The sequence below is a fragment of the Notechis scutatus genome, chromosome 3 (assembly GCF_049901735.1).
Source record: "Notechis scutatus isolate UNSWTSFEM ecotype Mainland chromosome 3, rNotScu1.2, whole genome shotgun sequence".
Taxonomy (NCBI): Eukaryota; Metazoa; Chordata; class Lepidosauria; order Squamata; family Elapidae; genus Notechis; species Notechis scutatus.
In genome coordinates, this window is record NC_142011.1 from 176294190 (window position 1) to 176308753 (window position 14564).

The 14564-nt window shown below is 36.7% G+C and overlaps 1 long non-coding RNA gene across 1 annotated transcript; it reads right to left on the minus strand.

Annotated features, from left to right (window-relative positions):
- Positions 1–393: 393 nt before the first annotated feature.
- LOC148131494 (uncharacterized) lies at positions 394–14361 on the minus strand. Its single transcript, XR_015748952.1, has 2 exons — positions 14237–14361; positions 394–1684 (listed from the first exon to the last, which is right to left on the minus strand). It is a non-coding gene; the product is annotated as an uncharacterized LOC148131494 (long non-coding RNA).
- Between the last annotated feature and the right edge of the window lie 203 nt (positions 14362–14564).

A 14564-nucleotide genomic window follows, 5' to 3' on the forward strand; every position in this document is an offset into this window, starting at 1 on the left:
TGTTACAAACATGATCTTCGAAAGAGGGATTTATACATTTATACCAAGTCTTAACAAAAGATAGCTGCTTTGATTTGCATTTTTCAGCTTAATTTGCACTGTATATAAAGGAGATCCAAAATCCAGGCTATGCTTCGTGGTGTAAATGCATGTGCAAATGGCAGATATATTACCAAACAACTCAGCACTTTGTAGGTTTACATATGATAGGCAATAACAGGTGGCTGGTGTGCCAATTAACCTTGGAAAGATGATCCACTAAGGAACTATTAATTTACATCTGATGGTTGCAAGATAAAGTAAGAGTTAATTAAAGAAAATCCAGAGAGACACCAGAACATTCAGGTAAAAAGAAGACAGAAGACTGATAAAAAAAACAAAATTGCACCGAGATGTCATCATGATTTAATGCTTGGCATACATACAAAATATCTCACTGTTGGGAGAAATTTCACATTAGTGATGCTCTGTGGTCTTACAGGTCATGCATAGAAGAAATCTATAAGTATGGGGCAAAGTACTGTACCATCTGCAATCAAATCCAGATGTGGTCCATACAAGAAAAGAGCTTCAACCATAACAATACAAGAGCACGCGATAGATACAAACTCAAGGTAAACCACACCAAACTTGATTGCTGGAAATACGACTTCAGCAACAGAGTGGTCAATGTCTGGAATACTCTACCTGACTGTGTGGTTTCTTCCCCAAACCCCCAAAACTTTAGACTGTCTACTATTGACCTCATCCCTTTCCTAAGAGGTCTGTAGGGGGCGTGCATAAGCACACCAACATTCCTACCATCCCTGTCCTATTGTTTCTTTTTATTTTTCTTGCATGTATCCATTTCATGTATTCATAACTATGTTTATACTTATACCTGTTATCTTATAATTGCTTGACAAATAAAGAAAAAAAGAAAGAAAGAAAGAAAGAAAGAAAGAAAGAAAGAAAGAAAGAAAGAAAGAAAGAAAGAAAGAAAGAAAGAAAGAAAGAAAGAAAGAAAGAAAGAAAGAGATGCCCAGCAATAATTGGATGTATTCAGTGGTGGGATTCAATTTTTTTTACTACCAGTTCTGTCGGCGTGGCTTGATGGGTGTGGCAGGGGAAGGATGCTGTAAAATCTCCAGTCAGAAATAGTATTTGCCAGTTCTCTGAACCACTCAAAATTTCTGCTACCGGTTCTCCAGAACTGGTCAGAACTTGCTGAATACCACTTCTGGATGTATTGGAATTCTGTCAGAAGACCTCCGATGAGGGAAATCAACATTCAGTTCCCATTCTGATCTTTGGATGTACTGTATTTCTGCAGTCCTTCCCTTCTTAAAGTTGGAAAAGTAGTGGAGAGTATGTATGCCATGGATAAATCTGAAGAGGTGCTATAATTGCAGGATCCAAATTTGTCTTACCTGCTTACTGAGCCCAACGCTTAACCTATTTTTGTTAAAAGCAGCAAGGAGATTAGGAAATGTCAATCATTTTTCTTTTGCATCTTGTGGCTCTAAATTAACAATAGGATACCTTTTTTAATTAATATAATTACAGTTCCAAATAGGTATTGCAGAATCTGTGTTAATGTCTAGCAACTATTAAAGAGGCAGTCTGGTGTAGTGGTTATGGCACTAGGCACGAGACTAGTGTGAAGCCAGGTGGGTGACCTTGGGCCAGTCACTCTGTCTCCACCCTAGAAAAAAGAAATTATTAGCAGTTAACACTGAAAGAAAGGTCCCCTTTCTAAAATAATATTGTATTGTTGGCTATTTTCTGTAATTTAGGCTATGTTAAATTTAGGCTGTATCATTGGAACTTATTTCTTAAAACATAACTGTGAGAGTTAGTGGTGCTGCTATACTAAGTTGCACAACATAATAAAACAAAACCATTTACCCATATAAGTTGTCAGCTGCGTTACTTTGTCACCAAGTTCACATTTTCAGACAGCATAGAAATCAAATTAAGACTACTTCTGGATTATGTTAGGGCTATGTATCACATCAGATCTGATTACCCAAATATGTTTACACTATTTGGGAACACCTTAAGCACCTTAAGTAGCTGCATCTTTTCATAGAATTGCTGCTGCTATGGGGCAGATGTAATATTTGTGCACAGGTAATCTTTGAAATGTTTTGGGGAGTCTGAAATCAAAGTATGACATTTTGTGGTGATACTTACTTCCTGGTTTCAAACAGAGCAATTCCATATGTGTTATTGTTTCAGCAATATTTGGAGAGGGAGGGAGGGAGAAAGAGAGAGAGAGAGAGAGAACCCTGTTCACATGGCAAGTAGTTAATGGCTTGTAATTTTATGACATTGATTATTTTTTCTTATCTTATTGTCATAAAGAAATGCAAATACTGTTTTCAGCACACCATTCCCCACAGTTAGAGGAAATGGTATTATGAATAGGATTAGCCTGTTATATTTATTTTCCATTTACTCAGAAACAAGTTAGAATTCATAGCTGAAAGTTTACATGCATTTTAGGAAAATATTCTGTAAAATATTGAATATGTTTTTCTAAATAATTTCTACATTGTCACTGTTTATCATCCTAATGTTTGTTTTCTAAACATATTGACAGTTTGATCTAATGGTTAAGACACCAGGCTAGAAACCGGGAGACTGCATTCTAGTTCTGCCTTAGGCATGACAACTGGCTGGATAACCTTGGAGCAGTCACTTTCTCTCAGCCCAACTCACCTGTCAGGTTTGTAATTGGGGAAAATAGGAGAACAAAGGAGTATTGTATTAGGTATGTTTGTCATAACTATGACAAACATTATAAAAATAATAAAGATGAGATTCAAATAAATGAAAATTAGAAATAAATATTAAAGATTTCCCACAAAAACATTTGGAATAAAAAAAGGAATTTCTGATTAAAAACAGGTGTATTTCAATAGATTGTCAGGCATGAAATACCAAGTCCACAAGTGAGGGTTCAGTGAAGCTGATTTATTGCTAAAGTCCTCAGGAATCTTTGCAGCTAATGGTTAGCACCTGGTTAGAGTCAGATACAGGTTAATGGCACTCAAGGGGGGTGGACTTAGTTTATTTGTGGCTATGTAGGGATTCTAGGATGATTTCTATTTTCACTCTGCTCCCAAGTTCTGCCAATTCTCATACAGTTCTACAATTTTGCATGAACTAAGTGCATCTTAATAGAATAGAATAGAATACTTTATTGACCAAGTGTGATTGGACACACAAGGAATTTGTCTTGGTGTAAATACTCTCAGTATACATAAAAGAAAAGATACATTCGTCAGGAGTTGAGAATCATAAGGTACGACACTTAATGATAGTCATAGGGTGCAATAAGCAATCAATCATACTAGGAAACAGTCAATACAAATCGTAAGTATAGAAGCAACAAAGTTACAGTCATACAGTCACAAGTGGGAGGGGTTGGGTGATAAGGAGTGATGACAAGATTTAACAGTTATAGTAGTGCAGACTTTGTAATAGTTGAACAGGGTTGAGGGAATTATTTGTTTAGCAGAGTGATGACTTTTGGGGAAAAACTGTTCTTGTGTCTAGTTGTTCTGGTGTGCAGTGCTCTATAGCATCGTTTTGAGGGAAGGAATTGAAACAGTTTATGTCTGGGATGTGAGGGGTCTGTAAATATTTTCAGTCTTCTTTTTGACTCATGCAGTATACAGGTCCTCGACTGAAGGCAGGTTGGTAGTAATTGTTTTTTCTGCAGTCCTAATTACTCTCTGAAGTCTGTGTCTGTTTGGCCTTCACATGCTTATTAACTTCAACACATTCTTATTTTTCCTTACATTTTATTGCTAAGTGAAAGAATAACATGACTAGAGAACTAACATGCTCCTGCATATTTACAAGCATTTGGCTTGTGGGCTCCGCCCAGACGAAGGGTCCCTGGGAGAGACAATTATTTTATTTTATTTTATTTTATTTTTTATCCTGCCTTTATTCATTTTACAAATTACTCAAATTGACAAACACATTTAACACATCTTCCTCCTATTTTCCCCACAACAACATCCCTGTGAGGTATGTTGGGCTGAGAGAGAATAACTGGCACGAAGTCACAATGATTCTTGAGCCAAGAATTTTCAATGTCTTAGTACTGTTCAGACAAAATAAATATATTCTGTATTGCATTGGAACAGTTCTACAAGATCACCATCAAATCTATAATTAATCTATAATAGCTGTCATTAAGGCTTTCAGGAGGTAGACTGGGTTATTTGAAGTCTACATATCTCATCCTCTTTATTTTGCTTTGTTTCAAATGTTGGGATTTATGCATTTATAATGACTGATATATGCTTTAGGAACGACATTTTTATGGAAAAATGGGCTTTCAAGAAAAAGTTTAATGTGTGTTGACGGATGGCAGTATGATATCACATATACTACTATTGATCTGTGTTTCTATTCTAAAAGGTTTAGCATTTAACTAAACAACCCATGACTCATAGGGTCATTCTTCTATCCACATATAATATAGGCTTTCCATATATAATATCAACAGCCTAACTCCATGAATAATTTCAAATTTTGGCCTTGGTTCCAAAGCAGCCAATTGCTGTTTGCCCATTCGGCCTTGTGCCAGCTGATTGGGTGCAGAGCCCAGAGGGAGGCAGGAAAGAGAGTGGGAATGTACCCTTCCCATCTTTCCATGTGCCATGCAGCCTACAGATTTCTGGGATGTGTAGTTGGAAGATGTGGTGGCACTAAATTCTAAGGGAGTCATGGATGCTGAATTTTGAATGGATTACACCTACTAAAAATGTCTCAGGGGCTATTAGGTTCTGTTGTTTCCACTGAAATGGTGGGACTATGGTAAAGCAATTTAGAAATCAGACTACGCATTTATTTATTTACCAAATTTTGAAATCGTCTATTGCCCTCACAGCGTGCAAATAAAATATCAATGCATAAAAACACTTTATAAAATTTGAAAGGCAATGATAAATTAAAAATCAGTATTAAGTTTTAACAAGGCAGGGGGAAAAGTTTTCAAGGTGCTTACCAGCCCCTTATCCTCTGTGAGTCGCAAGCAAGGCCTCATACCCAGTTTTTACACTTTCCAAAGGCCAGGAGAGTGGGGACCCACTTCATCTTGGAGGGGAGTTTCACAGGTGGGGGCAATGGCAGAGAAGGCTCTTTTCCTGGACCATGCCAATTCTTTAGCTTGATACCTTCCCTGCCTCAGCAGGTGGGATGGGATGAAGACTGTTCCACAGGTAACCTGCTCCGCTACATCATGTAATGATTAATTAGTGACAGATGAATTGCAGAGAAAATGTTACTGTGAAAGAATTAAATAGTCTTTAGATGAAGGTTTGGAGTAACTTGCTGGGTTAATGAAGTTCTGTGCTGATTACTTTACTGCTACAATAGTGGTTTATAATAAGTCAATATTAATTTCATATGCATAACATTTGATTATCTTACAATTGTAACTAGCAATCATTGTTGATGGCTTTTGTATATCATTTTTTAAATAATTAAAGTAGCAATCCTAGACCGAGTTCCAAGTTACCATGCATAAAATTGAATTATGAGATGTTTTTAGTGCCATGTGGATGCTGCATTGAAAGAGTACATCACAGGGAAAAAAGATTCATAGTCCTGTTAAATTGAATGGGATCTGCTTCTAAGTGAATTTGAGTAAGGTTGTATGGTGAACAATTATTTATCTGTCTTTCAAAGCATTATCATAATTTGAAGGCACTTCTGACATGAATAAAAAAACATCAGAAGTAGAGGCACCATAGAAAAATATTTCCAAATTGCAGAATTCTAAGATATTCTAGATAAAGCCACATTCTACAAGAGATCAAAAACAATTATGGTGTACAGAATCCTTTTCTTGTTCTAAAAAGCGGAGTTTGTTTTGCAGGAATACCTTTTCTATGCTATATTTTATGTGTAGCATTTGGCTTTGATGTACACCTTGTTGGATCCAATCTGCTCAGGCATAATTGTTGCTCAGCGACCAGAAGTATATGACTGTTTTTGATAAATAATCAAGAGCATGATATGAAAATACAGAAGCAGAAGTCATCACGTCTGTTTATTCAAGATCCATAAATGTAATTTGGGAAGTTGGATGAAGTTAAGATTCTCAAGGTATTTTCATAGAAAGGTCTATTCATTCCTTGTCCATTTGAAGCCATTTCTTAAGCAGAAAGTACAAATTGAAAGAAAGCATTTTGTTCAGCAAAGTAATTCTTGCCCCAGGTCCTATAAGCTATATAGTCATAGGGACATTTATTCTAATGACAAATGCAGATTGATAGTTCATGCAATTATAAGTTGCAAGCCTAGAGGCTACTCAAAGCCTATTTTAAATAAGTGAGGAAAGTGACTTGATGAAAGAATATCCACATTCATTTCCATTCCATTCTGGAACAGAGAAATGCCTATTGGCATTAATGAATACAGAATAATTCCCTGACATACAAAAGAGTGATCATTCATTTCTACAAGTATTATGCTTATTGAGAAAACCTATTGATATTGTGAATCAAGGAAGTTTTCCAAAAACAAAAAGGAAATACATACCAACATCATTTTTGCTATTTTTTTCACTTCTATTCCTTTAGAAAACCTTTGATGGAACCATCAATTTCCATCCAAGTTAGAATGGCTGCAAAAAGGATCCTAGCCTTAGTAGAGTTGAACCATAGCATTTTACCTTTTAGCCTCTAGAAGTAATCTAGGACCAGTAGTTTATAATCTTGTAGCCTAGATGCATTAGATCTAGGTAATTTTTATCCTTTCCTGGTTAGTCTAACCAAGCAATATTGCCAGCCAGAAGCAATCTGAAAGAGGAAACACACTTGAATATTTGCAAGCGTCAACATAAGACAAGTCTAAGAATTATCATTGTAGTTTGACTCCTTGGCTTCGTACTTCTTCTGAGTTTAGGACAAAGAGTTGATTTAGGCCATTAAATTATTCTGCAAATGGAGTCAGGTTTTATATAGAGGGCCATATATTCTTGTAACATAGAATATATGGCCACCTAAGCCTAGCAGTACCCATTCAACCCGTTCAACTCATTTTACTGATAAACACAAAAGGATGGCAAAGTAATGGCTGAAATCTGTATATATATTCACAATTTATGAATGAAAAGACAAAAGTTGGTTATGCTCTCGATCATACACTTTTCAGTGGCCTTTTGAATGAATATGACCATTCAACTAAGTAAAGTTGAAGCAAGCCAACAGTAAAGAGTTGTAATTAAGCAATATTTGGAGAGCTGAAGATTCCCACTATTGGCTCTAAATTCTGGATATAGTCTTTCTCCTTAGGCAAGTAATCCTAGTTTTGCAGATGGTGTATGCTTCTTCCCACTTGGAACATGTTTATTCATTATTTTGCAGTGAACAATTTAACAGTATAGTGAGATTCTCTTTGAAAGCAGTGAACTAGAGAATAATAAAGACTTCTTCCAAGCTGCTGGAGCTTTAAGTAACATTATCAGGTTGAATTAACCAGCATAATACAGTGGTAACTACCTACTGTAATCAGAAAGAAAGCCAAGTATGCAACTGCTGAATGGGCAAGCCTGAAAAGTCAGGAAGAACCTCACGGAACAATTGGCTACATGTCATGTTGTATTCTTGCACCAATGACAAAAGTATATATTATTGTTTTAAAAAACACAAGGCATGTCTTTCAGTTGCCATGGCACGTAGCAATTAGGAGATGGGGGCTTTGCAACATTTGCTGCTCTCCTCAAAGCCTAGACTCTAATTCCAATTGACACTGCCTAAATTAATTGTACTGTATCACAATGGCGCTTTAAAAGTCTTTTAAATGTTGCCTTTTATATCTTTTAAAGTGTACAGAACACCATTAAAAAAAAAACCTTCTCAGCAGTGAGCCACAATTGTTCTGCTCTTCTTTTTTTGATGTGCTTCTCCAGTGCTGGGAAATCAAGAAGGTCAACTTAATAGAGTGTAGGGGTGTAGTAAATAAAACTTGATAAAAGGCATGCAATGCATGCATTCATGTGCCACCATCTCCTAGCAATTTGGGCTCCTTCCAATGTGTTGAATTTAGACGTGAGAAGCACTCTGAAGCAGGATTCATTTGAAGTGTGTTTTCAGGTTGTTAGTGGTGTGATTCCATACGTATCATTTCATGGTTAATTGTGGCTATCTACTTCATGCATATGTAGCAAAAGAAGATCATTGCATTTTCTCACAGACTGGCCGATATCAATAAAATGGTTATTTTTTCCTTTGAAATGTTTGTTTGGAGGAATTGCTAGAATGCCTAGATCAGAAGGTCTCATAATGTTTAGGTCTCACTAAAGACTGTCAAAATGCTAACAGCTTGCATTTATTTCGAAACATATATGGCCACTTATATAAGATAATCCTAGGTGGTTTGCAATAATAATAAGACAGAATAAATAAAGTTGACCAAACCTCTAAACATCAGTACAAACCTCAGCCACGCTGCTGCGATATCTCATAAATTTTACATGTTGGGAAAAGTATCAGATCTGGAAGACTAATAGGGTGAATTGTTTCTTGCTGAAAGAAACAAGCTTTTATCATGGAAATATTTATTTTAACAGTTTCTTTCTTTCTTTCCAAACTCTGTCACACTTCCAGGCCATTTATCTCCAAATCCCTACTCCTCTTCTGACTGGAGGTATATAGAAAGAAATTCAAAGATACATCTAGGGCAGTGATGGCTAACCTTTTCAGCTTGGTGTGTCGAAAATCGGGAAAAGTGTAGCCTTCCTCGGGTCCTGTGTCACTTCAAGAAATATCAATAATTTGGTTTATGACGGACTGGGCTGGGGTGATCACACAGGGCTGTGAAACTCGTCTCCCTGGTCTCACGGCTGCAGGTGCAGGATGTGGGGATCGGAAGGCCACCTTACAGGGCTGTGAACCTCATGGATCTCCTTTCCTCCTGTAGCGTTCCTGAGGTAATGAAACTGACAAACCTCAGTTTATGGCGATTAAAACTGGTTCTCTGCTGCAAAGATCTTGCGGCAGCAGTGACACCACGCCTCCACGCAACAAGCAGGGATTGGAGCAGAGCACAGGCAGCTTCTAAATGTGCAGGTTTTCCCCACACCAACAGGTGTGTCAGTCAAAGTGCCTCGGCGTGTCACGAGTGACACGTGTGTCATAGGTTAGCCATCACTGATCTAGGGCAATGAAATGAGATTCAATGGTGGGTCTTAAATCCATAATGATAGTTTACAAGAGAATAGTTGCACTCTATGGTCCATGAGCTTGGCATGCAAAAGCTTCTTCATAGTGGATTTGATAAAATCTTCTATTATTTAGCAATCCTATGACATGCTCTTATACAGTTTAGGTCTTTCGACCACAATTATGATTTCAAGCCGTAATATGTATGGTTTAGAGTTACATATTGAGATCCATATCCACCTTAAATCTTCCTACTATGTTTAATGCAAATGTGCTAATTTGGTAAAAGATTTATTTATCCTCTTTAACTCAAATAAGTTATGCACTTACTGTGTGAAAAATAACCCAGACGTTTCTAAAAATATCTTAGATTTTATGTTCTTTTTATGGATTTATTTTGATTAATGCCCATTATAACTTTACAAAAAAGTAATCAGACCTTAATTATTGGTCGGGCTGGAGGAAAATCTTTAGTATGCCAGAACAGTAATCCTTTTTTACATTAAAAAAAATCTTTATGGGTAGGCACAATTTTGGGGGGGTGGTTTATATCAAGAAGGATGAAAAGCTTGGAAAACAGATCCATAAATCTTTAAAGATCTTAGGCTTGCACAGATATTATACCCTGCTACGCTGACAGGCTGTGAAATATTATCTGATGATGTACCACAGGAGGGTATGTGAGCTTGATACTTCACTAAGCCTAGGAGTGGGAAAAACTGAATACTAGGTTAGAAATGGGAACAAAAATTGAAGGCTTGTGAATTGACAGACTGACTTCTTGGGATAGACATCCATTTGAGTGACTGAAAGCCTACTTTCTTTGATTGAATCTGTTATATTGTCTGAAACTGAAAATTTGCTTACAAATTTAGGATATAGCACACTATGAAATATTAAATATTAACAACAAAATATTGGAAATGTTAAAATATTTATTTATTAAATTTCTATGCTGCCCATCTCACTATTACAGGGACAAATATTAATGAAAGAAAGCAATTAGGATAGCTTTCATGGCACTAATGTGCCATTATTTTCACTGCTTTCACAAGTAAAAAATGCCACTTGTGCAAACATCTAAGAAAGCAAAGGAAAAGAATGTGGAAAAGTGAGGGAGGAACAATCACTTAAGGGACTACAGGAGGAAGGCACTGGTAGACCTAATGGTCATTCAATGAAGCTTGTCTATTTTGCATAGATGGGAAGGATGGGAGGTAGGACAATGGGCAAGGGCACCTTGCAATTTGTCCCAGAATTATTTAAATCAATTTCAGAAGCAGCCAAGTGTCCCACAAAAGACAAGCAACTTAAGCGGCTATGCATAATTTATCTTAATCTGAGAATAATAGAACAGCAGAGTTGGAAGGGACCCTGGAGGTCTTCTAGCCCAATTTATCTCTAGAGTAAGTTTTATTATGGGGACATGTCAGTCTCCTAAGTAAACCAGATAGGAAACACAACAAGATGAGCTAATTCTACTTTATTGTATTATTTATTGTATTATTAGCATTATCTTGCAAATCTTAAAGTACAAATCTCCTGCCATGTTTTTACCATCTGATAGGTTAGGGTGGATCCTTTCTAAATTTCTTTCTTTGCCTGTTACAGTATTCAGCTGCAGGTTCCTTTCCCTTTTATCTGATTGTTTCCTAGGCAGCATCTCTTCCCTTTATTTCCCCAGGTCATTCCCACATACTATTACAGGAAGACAAACAGGAAGAATTTTGATCTACATGTAGTACAGACGCAGATCCTCTCATCCTCAACAGCTACTGGCTGACTCAAATAAGGTCAGAGATAGCAAAATGCCAAGAAATGAGAAGGTGAAAAAGTAGAAGTAGCTTACCTGGTGTAGACAGTTGGCAATGCTTGGCAATCAGATTTTAATACAAGGGAATCCAAATAAGATTAGTCCATGCAGGACACCATGGGTTCTTCTAGGATGAGAATGCTCCCAGGTTCAGATATCAGATGAAAACATTTCAGGTTATAGGTGGCTATGAAGTGAGTGATTAGAGCCATCACCATAAACAGGACAAGAGATGCTAGGCATATGCGGATAGATTAAAAAGAGAGGCAGGATAACTCAGGATACTTTGGGCAGAACAGGGTTAAACAGCTCATTTTATCAATTAGCGTTATTGTAATGATTGATGAATTCCCTCTGAAGAGCTAAAGCAATAAAGAGAAAATCTAGGCTCCCCTAGCTATTCAAACCATCTGTGGTCAATGTAGAATAGTTGGAAATAATACAGAATTACATTAAGTCCTATGAAAGGTCTCATTGTATTTTAATTTTGTGATGGTTTATTAATAGATACAAGTAAATATTTGATGCTACTGCAGTCAGAGTTCAGAGATAGGTAGATTATTGCACTGATTAATATAATTGGCTTGTGTTTCTGATATTACGCAAAGCTAAGCTTATACTTATTATCACTTATTACACTTATACTTATTATCTTGTAAACAATTGGCAAATAAATAAATAAATAAATAAATAAATTGTTATACAGGTGGTTCTTGGCTTGTGATCACAAGTGGGACCAGAATGTGCAGTTAAGCCATGTAGTCATTAGGTGAACTGTGCCTGATTTTACAACTCTTTTTTTTTGCTATGATTGTTAAGTGAATCAGGCTTTCCTTGTTGACTTTGCACATTTGAAGCCTGCTGGGAAGGTTGCAAAGGACATCACATAACCCTCAGATGCTGCAACTGTCACAAATACATACTAGTTGTCATCTGTCTTAGTCAAAAGACTACAGGGATGGGTTCAAAGATTATAAGTGTAAGGAACAATTGTAGGTCACTTTTTTCAGCATGGTTTTAACTTTGAATGATTGTTGAACTAATGGTAATAGGTCAAGCATTATCTCAGTAAGATTAGATTACCGATAAAGCAGTGTGCAAGTCCTGTTTCTGAAAGCACAGCATTAGTACTTGGATTTCACAAACCACTGGACATAGGTCTAAATATGCTTAAAAATGTAAAACTGGTTCCTCCTGGATAAGGTGCAAAAAAATTGAATTACAACTGGGTAAAAATGTGTCTTGTTTTCCAGTTATTTTGGAATGGCAACTTTCCCTTTCTTCATTTGAAATCAAATTTTGACATAGCACATTTGAAATATAAAAAATAAAATGGGAATAATTTATGGGAGTCCACAACTTTTCCCCACAATAGTATGAAAAAGATTTGTGGTGTTAGCAGTGAAAAACCTACAAATGCCAATGATTTATGTATGGATCACTTTCCCCCTTCAGGTTATTATATTGTGCATGCATAAATCAGGGTGTATTGTATTTTGAATGGGTTCTATGCCAGGGATGTCAAACTCGCGGCGTCATGTTACCGTCACTTGATGTATCACAACTTTCCCCCCTTTGCTAAACCGGGGGTGGGGGTGGCCAGCATGTGATGCACCTGGGCAGCGGGCAGCGAGTTTGACACCCCTGATCTATGCTGTATATCAGTGGAATCATTACATTGTTTCTCTTGTAGCATTCAGCCATCTGCTGTATTCTTGAGCTGAAAGTTGTGAATTTTGTTTCCAGTGTAGCCTTATTCTATAGATTAGCAACTGTAATTCTTTAGCATATTGTATGTGGTCAAGTAAGGAAGTATAATCATCATAATATGAGAAATATTTTAAAGGGAATATAAAGGTAGCTTTTCCCCAATGTTAGGCCATCACTTACCATACAAGTTGTATCAGACTAAAAACAACTCAAGATGTGAGCGTGTGTGTGCTTTGAATCAATGTTGACTCCTGGCCACTGCCTAGGCAAGTTTCTCTAGTTTTCAGAAGTGGTTTGCCACTGTCTGCTTCTTGAGAGAGAAGAACTGGTCCAAAGTCACCCTGTTTGCTTTGGCAAGATTAGACAGCACTAGAACTCATGTCCTCCAAGTTTCTAGCCTGATGCCTTAATCTCTACACCAAACTGGCTCTTCAGCAAAATAAAAGTTTTCATTAATGTGTGAAATAGGCAGGAAACAGAAGAGGAAGTAATTGCAGTCTTGTATAAAAAAGACTTATCTCTAGTCTTATTAATGGGGTTCATTGTATAGATATCGTGGTTTTGCATGAGAAAGGCAAGAGGCAAGGACAAAGACACAGGTCATAAACCCCTCTGAATATTAAAAAAGGAACTATTGTCTTTCATATTATATCACATGCATACTGAAATACACACAATGGCCCTCAATCAATTTATTATCAAAACAACACTACAAAGTGGGATTTAGTGACTCAGCCCAATGGTTAAAGAGGGATTTGAACATGAGTTTCCACTGTTGTAATGTAGTACAGTACTCTATATGCTTCCCTATATTACAAGTATTTGTATATAATCCTCCTACATTAAAGCTGCTCTCTTTGCATTTGAGGGTGGACCAGATCTTCTAACAGAAGGTGTCAAAACAAGCAAATCTATGCTGAACTTTCCCAGGTAAAGCATTTTATTTATTTAGATCTTTGCAAGAGAGCTGTTATCAGATAATAATTTTAACCACATTTTCGTGGTTTTAGTAGTAATGGTTATTTTCATTATGTTGGTATTTTATGGTTTAATATAAAACCATTATAATATAACAGTAATTGAGAGTAGAAACATGCAGAAACTAAATAGTACATTTCCCTGCCCTTTCTGCATCTGAGAGGCATACAAAAGCTGAGCATATACAGAGGCAGAACTTAATATATGGCTGCCATTTTGGTGGCAGTTCTGTCCTGATTATAACATTGAAGAGCATGATCTCCACATCTCGGGCAGCAGTTCTTCTTTCTTATAGCACATATTCTTCTGATACGTGCAGAAGAGCAATTTCTGATACAAGAGTGATGCAACTACCTAGCAGTAGCAAACATCATAGCTGCTATTCAGAGTTCTCCATAATTAGCAGTAAGATTATATTCAGTTTGATTTAACCCTAGATTACCTTTGGCAGGGTTTGCAGTTGGAGTTCTGAAACAACAGACTTATTGTGCTTGTAAATCAAGTGAGTATCCTGAAGTATAACTATATCAAAATAAAATAGGAAATTTTACTTGGCAGCACTCACTCTTATTTTTGGCTAGGAGAAAGGAAAATCAAAAGGGAAAAGTGCCCGGCTGGACATGTGATTCCATGCAGCTATTGATGTGGTTCTCATCTTCCTGACATCTTCTGAATATCAGTTCATAATGCCCAAAATCTCCTACTGTTTTACCGTATTTGTGTTAGTGTTCCTGCCATTGTTGAGATCTAACGAAAAATGAACCCACAAGAATTACATCCAGCTAATCAATGTTATTATGATGTAGTAATGATAGAAAGCAAGCCAATAAGAACTTTAAGAAGAAAATAATGTTCTAAATTTTTATTGTTTTAAGACAAATGTCCCAAAGATG